The following is a 14,835-nucleotide window of genomic DNA, read 5'->3' as shown; positions in this document are numbered from 1 at the left end:
AATAGTGGGAACAGACCAGTAAACCACAGGTTTATCTACCATTCCACCTGTGAATATGCAGGTTCAGTCCGCAGGAATTCAATGAGCTAACATTTGCAAGGGTTCAAAAGTATTTATTTCAGGTAGTTGCTTCCATCAGTCCTGTTTTTACTGTCTCTGTTAGCACAAAGGGTTCATAGATGTTTACTAGGCTAACGACCACAGTGGCCTTTTTATGCCTAGCCATTTATCCCAAATCTCTGACAAGTTCTTATACTTTTGATAAGTATAAGCATGGGCCTGCGAGATGAACCATTTACAGGTTACCTGTTTGCATTAGAGACATAGGGCACAAACCAGGGATGAATTTCCGGTTTCCCATCCAATGGGATGGGGGGTTTGGCACAATGGTTAATGTGTTTACCTTACAGATGCAAGGTGTAGGGTTTGATTCTCACATGAGATAATTGGCTAGGATTAAAATGGCCCACAAGGACAGTTAGCTTAGTACTAACCAATGAACTGTCCAAATTGCACTTGAATCGGGTTAGGGAGGAACTCTACTTCACATGGATAGGGATCCTGTTCCATAGATGGGGTAGTCTCAGTTATATATACATATCTCTCCAGCAGGTCCTATTTATATCACAGGCAAGGTTTAAGTCTTTAGAATGGGCAATTCTGCCAGTTTGTTTTGTGGATATGCAGGAGGTCCATCAGTGTGGGGTCTGACAATGCAATATATGCCAGGCATAGATCTCCCCTCAAAAGCCTGTAGGAGACAGAATACAGGGATAGGGCCTTGAGGTAGTCTGCATAGGACATATTACTTATGCCCTGTATTATTTAATGATATGAGCTGTCAGTTAGCTGCTTCCTGTAGTCTAGGGTTTGATTTACCTCAGCCTTGGTTACCTACTGTGTGACTCACTGTGACTTACTGTGTAATTCACTTAATAAAGCACTGCTTCCTGGGCAAGTCTGTAAAAGGTCTATATGGATCAGTGCAGCTGTCTGGTAAACAAACAAATAAAAAAACAAACTGATAAAGGTAAGGACCTTCTCAGTACCCTAAATTTCCTTCACTCTACTCTGCTCCCCATTTCCTTTAAAGCTTTCCTTTCTAAAATCAATCTGGGCCAAATCCTTTGAGTGTGTCCCAGAATTAAAAAAAATATATATATTCCATTGGTCCTAACAGTATCACTGGATGGCTACTGAGAATTTCCACATCCCCCCCTTTAAATTTTTCAATGTGAGTCTTTCCACTGCTTATATTACCATTGCATAAGCTGTTGTGGTGTCTATGCTAGAAGTGGCTCCATTAGACTTATTTGTTAGGTATCAACAGTGAACTTGATATTTAGCTTCACAAAAACAAAAAATATATATAAATATACAAAGGATGATCATGACAGTGGAGAAGGAACATTAGCATGCTGTTAATCCCCTCCCCCCATGAGAGTGTGCAACATACCTCCAACTTCTTTGTTCAAGAATAACAGATGTAGTCAAAAGGTATGGGTGGACAAAGGCCCAGAATCAGGGGCAATTTTAAAATACCGCTCTAATTCACTTTACAAAAATGAATAGAATAACAGGTTTTGCATCAACATACATTTTCTGCACAATAACAAGCAACCTCAGGTATTATTGACTGTCGTCCTCTGTGATTTACTGGAAAATCGAACATTTTATGGGGAACATGGCAAAAACATGAGACAAAATCAGAAAAGTTATACAAAACCAAGGACAGATGCTTTTCACATTGCCTAGAGAGTCCATTTTATGTGTCTAACTCACCTAAGCAAAAATGTAACTGCGATGAATGTGAAGTTTCTGTCAGGATATTTGATGATTCTCATCTATGATTGTGAGTGGTGAAAAGCTAAAAAATGTGTTTGGACGTATGTTTTATGGAAAGTCGTTATAGAGCGTAATACTAAAATATATATAGTTACAAATAAATCCCAGCAGGCACTTGAATTAATGTCATTCATAATTATCTTCTTCTATTAAGATGTCTCATTAACCATATGGAATTAAGCAGAAACTCGATAAGCACATGGACAAACTGTGTTTACATTTTTTGTGGCATACTTTCCTGGTTAGAAGATGCATGATCCTGTTACCAGAAGACTTATATATGTGTATGCCCACAACTGTATACGTACATATGTATGCATACATGCATGCATGAAGCAGACTGCCACTGTTTCCTTGCATTATACTGTAAGGAGGAGGACATATCTTGCCAGTACAGGTGTTTCCTTGTTTCCTCTTTCAAGGAAGAGCAAGGCTGCTGGTACAGAGACATACCTGCATCATCTAATGTGGATCAGCCAAATTAGTTTTGTAAGCAGCATCAAATCAGATTTTTGCTAATGTCTACTTTTCCAGTCATTTCAGCTTTAGTGGTAATGCATAATATTTTATTGGTCATCAGTAAAATAAAGGACTAATTCTATATATTAGCAGTTGCTGCAGCAACATTACCTGATTAAGTCTGTACATTTTCAAGATCTGGCACATTACATCCACTGCAAGCTGTTGTCCTCTATATGATATGCATTTCTACATTCTGGTTTCAGCTTTTTTTCTCTACTAAACCATACTACTTCCACTATGGGAAACATATTACAATATTGCCCCTGTCTGTTGCAGTGCTCTAGCCTTATCACTAGGATTTCCATTTTTTTTTTATCATTTACCTTGTAGACTATCCACTCATCTACATGTTTAAGTGCACCCCTTATTCCAAACTTCAGAACATGGTTGCTACTTCACATCTTCCAAAGCACCCCCTGCCCAAATTTCATAACATAGCTTTTACTTAACATGTCTAATGACCCACTTTTATTTATTTTATTTTTATGTATTGACATTTGTTAACCGGGTTAGTCCAACTGGGCTTGAGGCCCATTTTCAGTGGAGACCCAAGGAGAAAAGCTCCAAAAAACAATTATATGAGCATCAATATTGCAGTTAAAAAGTTTTAAGTACATACATCTATGAGATATAGTACAAGAATCAAAATAACAAATCTGTTAATACAGCATGAGTAAAAATAAAATAGAGAGCTTACATGATATGACAAAAAACACAATATTTATACAAAGCAGTCATGTATTGACATAAGAGAATTTTGTATCTTAAATTTTACTTTAAGACTTACCCCAAACTTCAGAGGATGGCATTAACTTCACCTTTTTCCAATGCACCACTCATTCAAATCTTAATAACATGACTTTTTCTTCTAAAGTTCAAATGTCTCTCACACCCCAAACTTTAGAACATGGCTTTACTTCACGTGTAGCAAAGACACTCACCCCAAATTTCAGAATATCACTTTTGCTTCTCATGTTCTAATACTGTATTCACTCCAAATGTCAAAACATGTCTTTTTCTTACTTCATATATTCAGCTTCTCACTCAAATCTATTATCATGTTATCTGTTCCAAATACACAACATGCCCCAAGCTATAATCATGGCCACCAAGCATTTCACTAAGCCATTCAAGAAATGACACTCATCAGTAGGCATGGACTATATAGTCTCTTCTGCAAATTACACATTTCCAGGGTCCACAGGAAAGCCTCAAAGGGACTAATTTTGTCATTAGTCTTACTACACTTCCCTCCAAAGGACCACATCTGGAAATTGCATGATGTGAAAGCGAATCTTAGGAAGCATAGGGTCTGATTTTATGAGTTTGGAGAATACAGCTAAACGCCACAAATGGTAACTCACCATGCAGATGAGTTTGGTTTCAAATAAAAACAGAAACATCTCACACTGATTTGGGCAATCAATGTGCTTAGGAAAAATTGTTTCTTATATGCTGTGACACTCTACATTGTAGAATGGTTCCAGTTTTAACCTTGGCACCACAGGCATACCAGACTCATATGCTAAATTCTCCACTGCAGAATTATCTATATTCCCTCTGTACTTTTTGAAGTTGGGACCCACAATCACTTGGTCATAGTGGCCATTGCCTATATTTGTACTAAAAATAAGTGTCTTTTCATCTCTCTGTCTACTTTTCTGTCACTTCTAGACTTCTTCTTGTCTTGTGTAGATTAGCTATTATGCTTTGGTCCAAAACTCTGCCATTCTATAAGTTTATACAACTCTTGTAGGTCTGATCAAAGTTTAACTCTCTATGTCCCAGAGGTGGTTTATTGACTGTCTTATCATCAGAGGAATCTGCTTTTTGCAGTCTTTAAATAAAATCTATCACTTATCTTTCATTCACAGTTGATGGAAGCCATGTTATTTAGTTTGCATCTGTGTACTAACTTTCACACTTTCGGTTTAAGACATAGCAGTAGCTGGAGTTAATTTTGTGATATGCTAGGATCTTCTTTAGGTCCTCAAGTTTACAGATTTCCTAGCATGATCCCTGTTGTATATAGGATATATACCTTTAATGATAACAAGCCAGGTACAGTGATCTGCATGTCACCTGGTACAAGTTCTTGAGAATTCAGTTTGAAAATTCATCTCAGTGAGACTAGATGACATTATTAGTTCATCCAAATTACTTATGATTCATCTTGATATTGCATGATGCTATATAAGGAAAAGTATCTGACAAGTCTGAAAGCATATATTTGTAAAAGTGAAGAAATGTTTTTGACTCCAAGAGTTTGTTTAGGCAGAATAATTCTCAACAGAAATGCTGTCCAACTACAACCACCATCTATTTCTTTGCTATTGGAAAATTTGGTTGAATACTGGAAGCTTTTAATCTAAAAAATTCAATTTATTCCTCAGTGTAAGTGGATTGGTCTAGAAGACATAAAGGCATAATATTATATTTCTGCAAGCCATGGAAGAAGAAATTTTGAATGTAAAATCCAAAAATCCAAAAAACATCCACTACCGTTGTTGTGATGAAACGGACAACTTTAAAACAATAAAACGGTAAGTGCTTTCCTAATGTGCTGTTGCTTCTTCAGTCCATAAACTTGTCTGTTTCCTTACAACAATGGTAGTGGATGTTTTTTGAATTTTGGTTCTTGTTACACCGCTTGGTTGCTGCCGGAGTGCTTCTTTATTTGTTCCGTTGGAAATTTTGAATGTACTTGAATTCTTTTACATTCTTTGAATAAGAGAAAGACAAAAAAAATGTGCGCGTGCGCACACATACACACACACAGCTTAGTGAAAAGTTCTGAAGTTGCTAAGAATTTTGTATTCACCTCTTGTCTTTACAAGGTCACAAGGTCTTAGAGAGGCTACAGATGGTTATGTTAGTAACTTGAAGAGCAGATCTGAGGACTATAGATTAGGTAAGTAGCTTGATTCACTAATATGAGGAAGGTGGATCACAGTATGTGAAATATAAACAAAAGTTGACCTGAGTTTTTAAAATGAATGTGGATGTATACAAAGTCAGTAAAAATACTAGCACACTGTTTAAATAACTGAAAAGGATGACATAAAATGTAAATCAAATAAAAAAAAATAAAAAAATGCATAGCAAGAAACAGAGAATGTATTGCATATGTGGTGTATATATACCAACAGTGAAAAACAGAAAAGAATAAGCAATTAAAATTCATGCATTATGGTCTAGCTGCATGGATAAGCATGAAAGAATGACTTGCATTGCATTTAATTTTTTTTTTTTTTGAAAATGTGCAAGGAAAGGACATTTTGAGAAGTGTAAGAGCAAAACAGGTGTATTCAAAAGTGCATGTTATTGGACAGAGACAGATGTGCCCACTGAATGGCGCACAGAGACAGTTATCCCACTCCAGAAAGCGGGAGCCACCACAGACCCCGGAAACTACTGCCCCATTAGGCTAATGAGCCTGGTCTGCAAGGCTATGGAGGGTATCATCATGGAACTTATAAACAATGACATTGGTAATCTCCAAACTCAGGACCCCACCCAGTTCGGGTTTGTAAAAGGCAGATCATGTCTCCTAAACCTGATAGACTTCTTTGAAGCAGTCACCAAAGCTGTAGATGAGGGTAAGGTGGTACACACAGCCTATCTAGATCTCACCAAGGCTTTTGACACCATCCCCCACTCTGGAATTATAGATAAACTCACTAAACTAGGTATAAATTCCTCTGTCACAAGATGGATTGCCAACTGGCTCACTGACAGAACCTACACTGTGAAAGTAGCAGACTCCAAATCCAGCTTCAGACCAGTGACAAGTGCAGTACCACAGGGTTCAATCCTGGGTCCTCTCCTGTTTGGTATCTACTTCTCTGAAGTACAGGCCAACACAGAAGGTCTTTGGCTAACGAAGTTCGCAGATGACTGCAAACTAGGAGCCATAATCAAAACTCCAAAAGATGTGGACATCCTACAAAAGAGCCTTGCTGAGACAGATGCCTGGTGTCAAAGCCATGGCCTCAAGCTCAATGCCAAAACGTGCATTGTCATTCCTTTTGGTAAAAACTCAGTATCCATGAACTACCACATAGGTGGTAGTCTACTTAACACCGAAAGTGTGATAAGAGACCTTGGGACACAGGTGGACAGTAGTCTCTCCTTTGATAATCACATCGCCACAGTAGTCAGGAAATCCTTCTATGTGGCACACCTCATCACAAAAGGTTTCTCATCCAGGGAAAAAAGAGGTCATTGTTCCCCTCTACTCGTCACTCATTAGACCCATTATAGAGTACAATGACCCTTTTGGTATGTACCTCACAAGACATCTACAACAACAGGAAAGGCCACAGAAATACCTCACAAAGAGGATTACTGGCCTCAAAGAGATGCCCTATGCAGACCATCTCAAAAAACTGCAGCTTTACTTCGTTGCATATCGCCTACTCAGAGGCGATCTCTGCCTAACACACAAAGCTATGTCAAACCCAGAGCTTTTAGACATGCTCCACTTAAATAAAATCCAAATCCCTACGAGCTACATGCTCTAGGGACCTAAACCTCATCACCACAATAAACAGAACATGCTGGAGGGATAGAGTCCTGTCTTAGAGGCTTACCATACTCTGGAACAAACTACCTATCTATATCAAACAAAGCTCCTCATTAGCACTCTTCAAGAAAAATCTTGACGATTGGATGGGAGATAGGAAATTCACCCCGGGAATCACTTCTGTGGCTCTGCCCGACAGTGGCACAAGAAAATAATTTTCTTGGGTGGTGAAAGCCAGGGTACCTTTGGCTAGATTTATATAGGCCCTAGGGCCAATAGCCTATTACCTACCTATGAACCTAAAATTAGATTGTTACTAGTGAAATTATAATATTAAAATGAATTATTCTTAAACAAAATTTAAATATTGAAAACGTTAGGCGTCATTCCTTTTTGATTTTAAGGGGTGACACTAACCTAATGCATTTTTTTGCAAATTGTAATTCTCCCTCATATAATAATAGAATTACATATTCTATTTCAGTCTGTTATATTACATTATAGTCTAGGAAAATATTTGCTTTGGTCTGTAATACAATTTGCCATCCTATGCATTGAAATGTTTCCTATTCTTTACTTTTTAGTAATAACATCATCAGAGTGGCCACAAAAATGTTGCATCTAGGCACAATAAAATTAGAATCATATACAGTGGCTAAACAGTAGGTTACTAGGTTGACATCACTGAAGCACATCAGTACAGACAGGTTGGGACTGGAGTCTTTATTTTTAAAAAGGTAAGATTTTCATTTAAAATACAAACTGTATAATAAAAATGTATCAACGCAGGGCTATGATTAATCTATTGTATCTGTCTTAAGAACTTTAGTTTGATCACTTTAGCTGCAGCCTCAGGATCAAGCAATGTCCCTTTGAAATGGATAAAAGATAAATTGCCCTCTTCTTTCACAAGCAATTACATATTATAATTCATAGTGGACTGAGTTACTATTTTAATGTTATAATAACCTTAATCATTTACTATATGTTTAATGTTTATTTATTTAATGGTTTTATGGGTTTGCTTTGCTGACTTATTTATTCGTTCATTCATTCATGCATTTACTGTTTGTTTGTTTGCTGTTATTGACTGGCAAAGTCTGGCTGGGCAGTGCTCATTTTCAGCAGAGCCCCAGGGAGATTTGTACTGTAGAGTTTAAAAAATAGGTTCTGTGATTTAATAATTCATCTGCCAATCTCCCTAGACTCACAAGTGATAAGAGACATCCTTACTAAGAACTGGGAGATCATTAGCAGTAGCCACGAATTGGACAAGCCCTAGGACCCTCCCCTAACTTTGGCTACAAGAAAGCACAGTCTCTCAAGTCGCTGTTTGACTCTGGGCTCTCCCATAACACTAAAACCTCCACCTCCACTCAAGGAATGTACTGCTGCAGCAGATGCGTATGCTACAAATACATAGCCATAGGTACATCTTTTACCTTGAGATCCCCCCAGGTTCAGAATTTCCTTTCATGAAGCCTATAACACCACTAATTTAGTTTATCTTGATTTTTGTGTTCAGCATGATACATTCTACATGGGGAAAACCATCAGGAAGTTAAGCGATCGCATTAAGCAACACTGTTGGGCATTAAGAAAGGGTGACCTTAAAAATGCATTAGCTAGGCACAATTTGGGTAGCCCTCAGTGCAAAGAATTCAACTTTATTGTATTAGAAAAAAATTCTATTTTGTGGGGAGATTGCAACCCCCGCTTGAAGTGAAAGAACTCAGGTAGCAAATTAAACTGCAAGCAGACACACCCCCTGGTTTAAATGGTAATTTAAATGTAAAAAAATCATTAGAAAATGGAACAGGTAGGGTGGGAAAAGGAATCTTAACCATCCAAAGATGTTTTTTATGTTCCTCCAAGTCCAAAAAAGGTTTTTGTGTTAATAATTATTTGTCTAATGGCAGTGGACGACAATGCCCCACACATGGGTATTGTTTAGATTTTTTTTTTTTTTGAAGAGTTTGTATCAGTGATTTACTGTCAGGGTTATATTTTTGTGAAAGTAGATCCATTTAATATTGGTCATAAAAATATATATCTGCCATTTAAAATCAACTTAAGTTATGTTAGCAGAGTGCACTTGTATAAAACTTGTATTTAAAACTATGTTTTATATTTGCTCATTTCTGTCATATCTATAATGCTACATAACCCATACAACACAGACTCTTCTAACTTTGTACTGGTGGTGAGAGTAGTTTACTACCTGAAGAAACAAGTAAACATGATTATTTAAGCATGTAGATCAAAGGACTATATTCTACATTTTAACTGTGTACTTTATTGCTTTTGGAAAACTACAGTCATCCAGTGTGCCATTCCCAATGCTCTCTCAGTCCCTTAAATGTTTTTTAACTGTCATTCTGATCTCCATTTCACTTTCTCTATGCAATATTTTCTATAAATTCAATCCAGGTCTATTAAAATTATACCTCTTTTTAAAGCTATGATCTAAACAATAACTATTATGTAAACTTATGGGCTAAACATTAACGTTATGGCCTACACACCATTTATTGTTTTTTTCTGATGTACACATTTCAGCATCTTCTCACATTACACAGCTGAAATGATGGAAAAAATTGTAAGATATTGTTTGGCAGGTGACATTAAGGGACTGAGTCCAAAGGACTTGCTCTCATTGTCAGAGCAGGATCATGGTCAAATGGGGACCTAGGCAGAGTAATGAATTCCCTGCCTCCCACACACCCAAACAGCCATTCCAATATCCCATTACTTCGTTGTCCCTATTCAATTATCATGAACCACTTTTCAAACCTGTCAGTGCTCATACAATTTCTTTCTTTTTTTTTACTCTTAGAATGATTACAAGAGATATGCATTTAATTTAGAACTGTTCAACTTTTAATTTTACAACAAAACTCTGGCAGCCATTTGGTAAACAAGACTGTCTCACACTGAAAACAGATCTAGCATAAGCAACAGTAAACTTTTCTTACGTTGAAGCTCACATTTACTGAATTGCATCTGGCAACCCATTAAACTACTAGGCATGTGCTGGAACTGCCAGTCAATTTGAATATAGTGAAGCATTAATTAGCATCTACATGAAAGGTGCAGGAATTCAAAAGATAAATGCGCAATGGATGTGCTAACAGATTGGGACAGCTGACTTGGATGCGAGTATTCATTTTCAGGGGCAGCTTAGGAACACTGCCTAAAGAAGTAGCTTGGTGAGAGTCACACAGTCAACAAATAAACGCTGATGAAATGAAACCTGCACTAATGGTGCAACTCATAGCCATACTCATCTGCACTAAGTACCAGACAGAACCTTGTAGACCAATGCAGTGAACTTCACACCCATGTGCTTGCAAGAAACAAAGACAATTAAGAATATATCTACAGTTAAAATATTAACATGAAGCTCACAGCCATCATGCTGAATACGACAATTACTAAATATTTCAAATCGCACTGTTTTTTTTTTTTCTGAAACTAGTGCTTTAGTGCTAATACTGCCATTCCAATCACTTAGACTGGTCATCTGCAATGTAAGAGAAGGTAACTCACAAATAACACAAAATGACACTGACCCACAGCAAGTGCTACAATATATATGCTCATTGGTTACTTACTGATGAGAGCAGAATCCACCAAAGTAGGGCAAAATGTACCAAGGCTGTTCAAACTGGAATAATTTCAAGGTAACCAATTCCTTAAAATACTTTTATTTTAAACACAGCAAAATCACAAAATAAAAAAAAAATAAGTTCTTTCATCCATATCTATCACAACTTCATCAGAGTTTGCTACAAAGTAACACTCATGCCTTTTAAAAAGCAATGAACCAAAGTCACTCAATTGTAAAAGAATGAACCCTATTGGTAAAAATACAATTTTTTAAAAAGCCATTCATTTTTTATCAAACATTTTTTTTTGTCTCTAGCTTTTTAGTTTTAGCTCTAAGGTAGCACAGTCTCATTTTACACTATGGTGTTAAGTGGGAAGAGGGACTTGGTTAAAGGAATGAGTTTAATGCTTTTATTCCTCTTAACAGAACTACCCTCTGTAACCACTCCATTCCTCCAAATAACCTGATTATATATAAATAATTAATGTTGTTAATGCTTTTCATTATACTCAACTAGGATCACTTGTTTGTGTATTTCAATAAAGGATATTCCATTTTAACTCGGCTGTGGACTACCTACTATCTTCTATTTTATTATTTTGTAATACATATTTTACAGTTCAATTTTTATTAGTGAACAAGGTGCATAACACATTTCAAGGAGTGAACTTCACACCCTCCACATTGCAAAGTTTCTTCTTAGTTTGTTTCTGATCCAGTATAGGTTGCATACTGGGTATTCTGAGACTTTAAATGATACCACAATTTTTCTTTGTGAAGATGGCTACAGTCATTCCATTGCACAAAGGAGGTCCAACCACTGATCTGGGTAACTACAGGCCCATAAATCTTGCCAGCCTAATAAATAAGGCCATGGAAAGAATCATCATGGACATGATAAATGAGGCTATCGGTAACCTGCAATCACTGGACGCATCACAGTTCAGCTTTGTTAAGAGAAGGTCATGCATATTAAATCTGATGGACTTTTTTGAAAGGGTCACGAAAGCATTCGATGAAGGTAAGACGGTGCTCACAGCTTACCCTGACCTTGCCAAGGCTTTTGATACAATATTCCACTCTGGCATTATAGGGTGGCTCACTAATTTAGGTATGAACATTTTTATCATCTGCTGGATAGCCAGATAGCTCACTGATAGCACTCAGAAGATCAAAATAGGTGAGGTCACCTCCATCAAGAGGCCAGTCGTTAGTGGAGTCCCCCAGGGCTCTGTACAAGGCCCACTCATTTTTGGCATCTATTTCTATATAATGGAAGCAAATGCTAAAGCTTTATGGCTGACTAAATTTGTAGATAATTGTAAGCTGGGAGTTATCAATGGTGTCAAAGTGATGGTTTTAAACTCAGTACTAAGAAATGCATAATTGTACTCTTTGGGTGAGCTGAGTTTGTCTATTACCCAGTTTAAGCACAACCTAGACCAGTGGATGGGGAACAGGAAATTTACACAGGGCCTGGCACCCATATTTATTATAGACATAGGTAGCTTATAAATGCCTGGTGCTCAATGTCCTGTTCAGAAACAGGGCTTCATTATTCTTTTGGGAAAACTTGGCTAGGCTAAGAAGTGCCCCCTCCCTGAGTTATTAGCCTAGTAACAATCTATGAATTTATGATTACAGTTGAAGGAAGAGCAATGCTATTTGTTCATGTCACTAATGAAGCCATGCAGTGGGACAAAATGGATTATGTAGAAAAGGAATGCCATTACTCTGCAAAGATGAGGGTTATATTCCCTGTTCACCTGATCCTCAACCTTAGGGCCCAGAGGGAATAAATAGATGGATTAATGATCACCAGAATGGGAGGGGCTGGATACATCATGAGATAGATGGTGGTCAGCAAAAAAAAAAAAAAAAATGCCAAACATAAGAATAGCATATGCCACAAGAGTTGTATTGCAATATCTACTCTTTCTGATTTACTGAAGCAAAATAGGATACTTGCTTGATGGACAGGGAATAATCTCTCCCTGAGGTGAGATACAAAAAAGGCAAGAGTCAATTATATATATAAAGAAGGAGTGCTTCATAGAAAAACACGTTTTTAGTTCATCTATAAACTCTATATTTTGGCATGTAAGCAGAAGGTATTAACACAATTTTGGACTGCTGTTCTTTGTATATTCCAGTCTTAACAGACAGATCAACAGGGATTCGTTTTTATCATAAAATGAGATACTTTCTTTCTCTTTTCTCTAAGACCTCTTGAATGTTAGTCCTCCCCCATCGATGGCCCACTAACTCATTTGATCCCTCTTCCCTGGCTGGACTTAGAGATGAGGTAGTTCCCTTTGTAAAGGTGATGTCAGATGCTAAATGCATCTCATTGTCCAAAATAGAGTTCTGAGCTCAGCACCAGTAAGGAGTCCTCTACAAAAGGCTAATGTTTTAATATAGAGCATATCTCCCTCTCCCAGAGGCTGATTTGCATGCTTATATACATGAGGGCTTCCTGTACTTTCTAAACTCTGAATGTATGCATTATCCATAGAAAATGTAGCCTGGTAGAGCCATATGCATGACTGTAGGTCCTGTACTGCATGCAGTGAACCATGTAACCTCCTTCCACCCAAGAAGGATGAGCTGGCCTCAGACCTCTTAACAGTTATGTGAGCTGGGCTCAAACCTCTTAACAGTCATTTGAGCTGGCCTCAGACCTCTTAAGAGTCATCTGAGCTGGCATCAGACCTCTTAACAGTCATCTTACCTGGTCTCAGACCACTTAACAGTCATCTGATCTAGTCTGAGATATCTTAACAGTCTTTTAAGCTGCCGTCAGACATTTTAACAGTTTTCTGAGCTGGCCTCAGACTTCTTAACGGTCTCTATTTTTGGAACAGCTCAGCTATTTTCAGGCCTGAATTACCCCTATATATGGGTGCATCTGTTTTTTGGAGGTATGCCCCTATTTTTCAGGCTTGATTTACTACTTTACATAATTTTCTGAATCCGTTCACCTTACATTATTTTTGAAACTGTCTAGCATACACAACATCTTCATGACCAACATACAAGTGGCATCAATAATTTAAAGAAAGAGGACACACATCTTACAGCTCCCTTTTTCAGAAATAAAAATAAATTACCTTGTGTAATAGAATTTTCAGTACTATTCACTGAAGTCTACAGATTTTTATACTATCTCTTTAATAATCTGCTTTTATATTTTACATCATTTTTACCACTCTCTGTTTTATAAACTTTTTTTTCTGAGTAGTGTCCCACATTTATATTGGTAGACAGAAGAGTTATGTGCTATTTGGTATTCAATTTTGATGCTTATTATATGCCCAGATTTTTGTCTGAATATACTTACTTTTCAATGGCCTTATACCTATTTTAATGTGTGTAGGTTAAGAGGTATGGCTGACAGTGGACATTCATCCTTGGCAACTAGCTACTGCAGCACCTTGGTCATTAGTCTGTGCTCTGCCATCTGAGCTCTATCTATTCCATGGAATCAGTTACCATGAAAACAGAGTTTACCTCATTTCATTACATCTCCTTCTCTGCGATGCTTCAGAAATGCTTTCTTTCATTGTCTGAATATCTGCCATACACTATATTAAATCATTGAATGCTTAGAAAAATGAACGATGATTTATCAACCCCATGTAAGTGAAAGCTTACAAACTTGAACACTTAGAACACTGATTTTTTTTTTACAAGGGAAAAAATTGCTGTTCCAAAAAAAAAAAAACACTTAAAACATATCATAAAGTGGGGGGCTTTGCCCCCCCCCCACTTAAATATACCAACTCCGAGATTGCACTACAGTGACAAAAATGGCAAAGTAATGGACGCAGCCAAGCGATTTCTTTCCCAGGGAAAAAATTTGCTTATATGCCGCTTCGTCATTTTGCTATTTCGTCTTTTCAAGTTCGACCAAGATGCATTCAAAAGAATGCGTCTTCAGTCATCTAATAGGAATCCCAATGAAAACATAGCTATGATTTTGACAAATATATAGAAGACTACCATAGATTGTCCATCATTAATACCAGAAAGAAAAGTTCACTGAAATAGTAATGTTGAACATTTCCATACAAAGCTAACAGTGCAGATGTTTCTTCACACTACGTCAGTATTGAAATAGTTGTCTTTTTCCAGACCTAGGGCAAACTATTCTTCCCTACATCATAAGAGTTTGCATTTGTTATGCAAATGCCCTTCTAATTAAAATTTACATATGTTAATATTTTGTTTCACAAAACAAAAAAAAAGGAGTAAAAAAATGTGACAGCTTAAATCAAGGCTGTCCCAAAAGAATCATAGCTATCCACATGCATTTGTTCTTAGCAATGCAGTT

This window comes from Protopterus annectens, chromosome 9.part0 (genome assembly GCF_019279795.1).
Source record: "Protopterus annectens isolate FY-2018-M chromosome 9.part0, PAN1.0, whole genome shotgun sequence".
Taxonomy (NCBI): Eukaryota; Metazoa; Chordata; order Ceratodontiformes; family Protopteridae; genus Protopterus; species Protopterus annectens.
Note: the sequence above shows the minus strand (reverse complement) of the source record.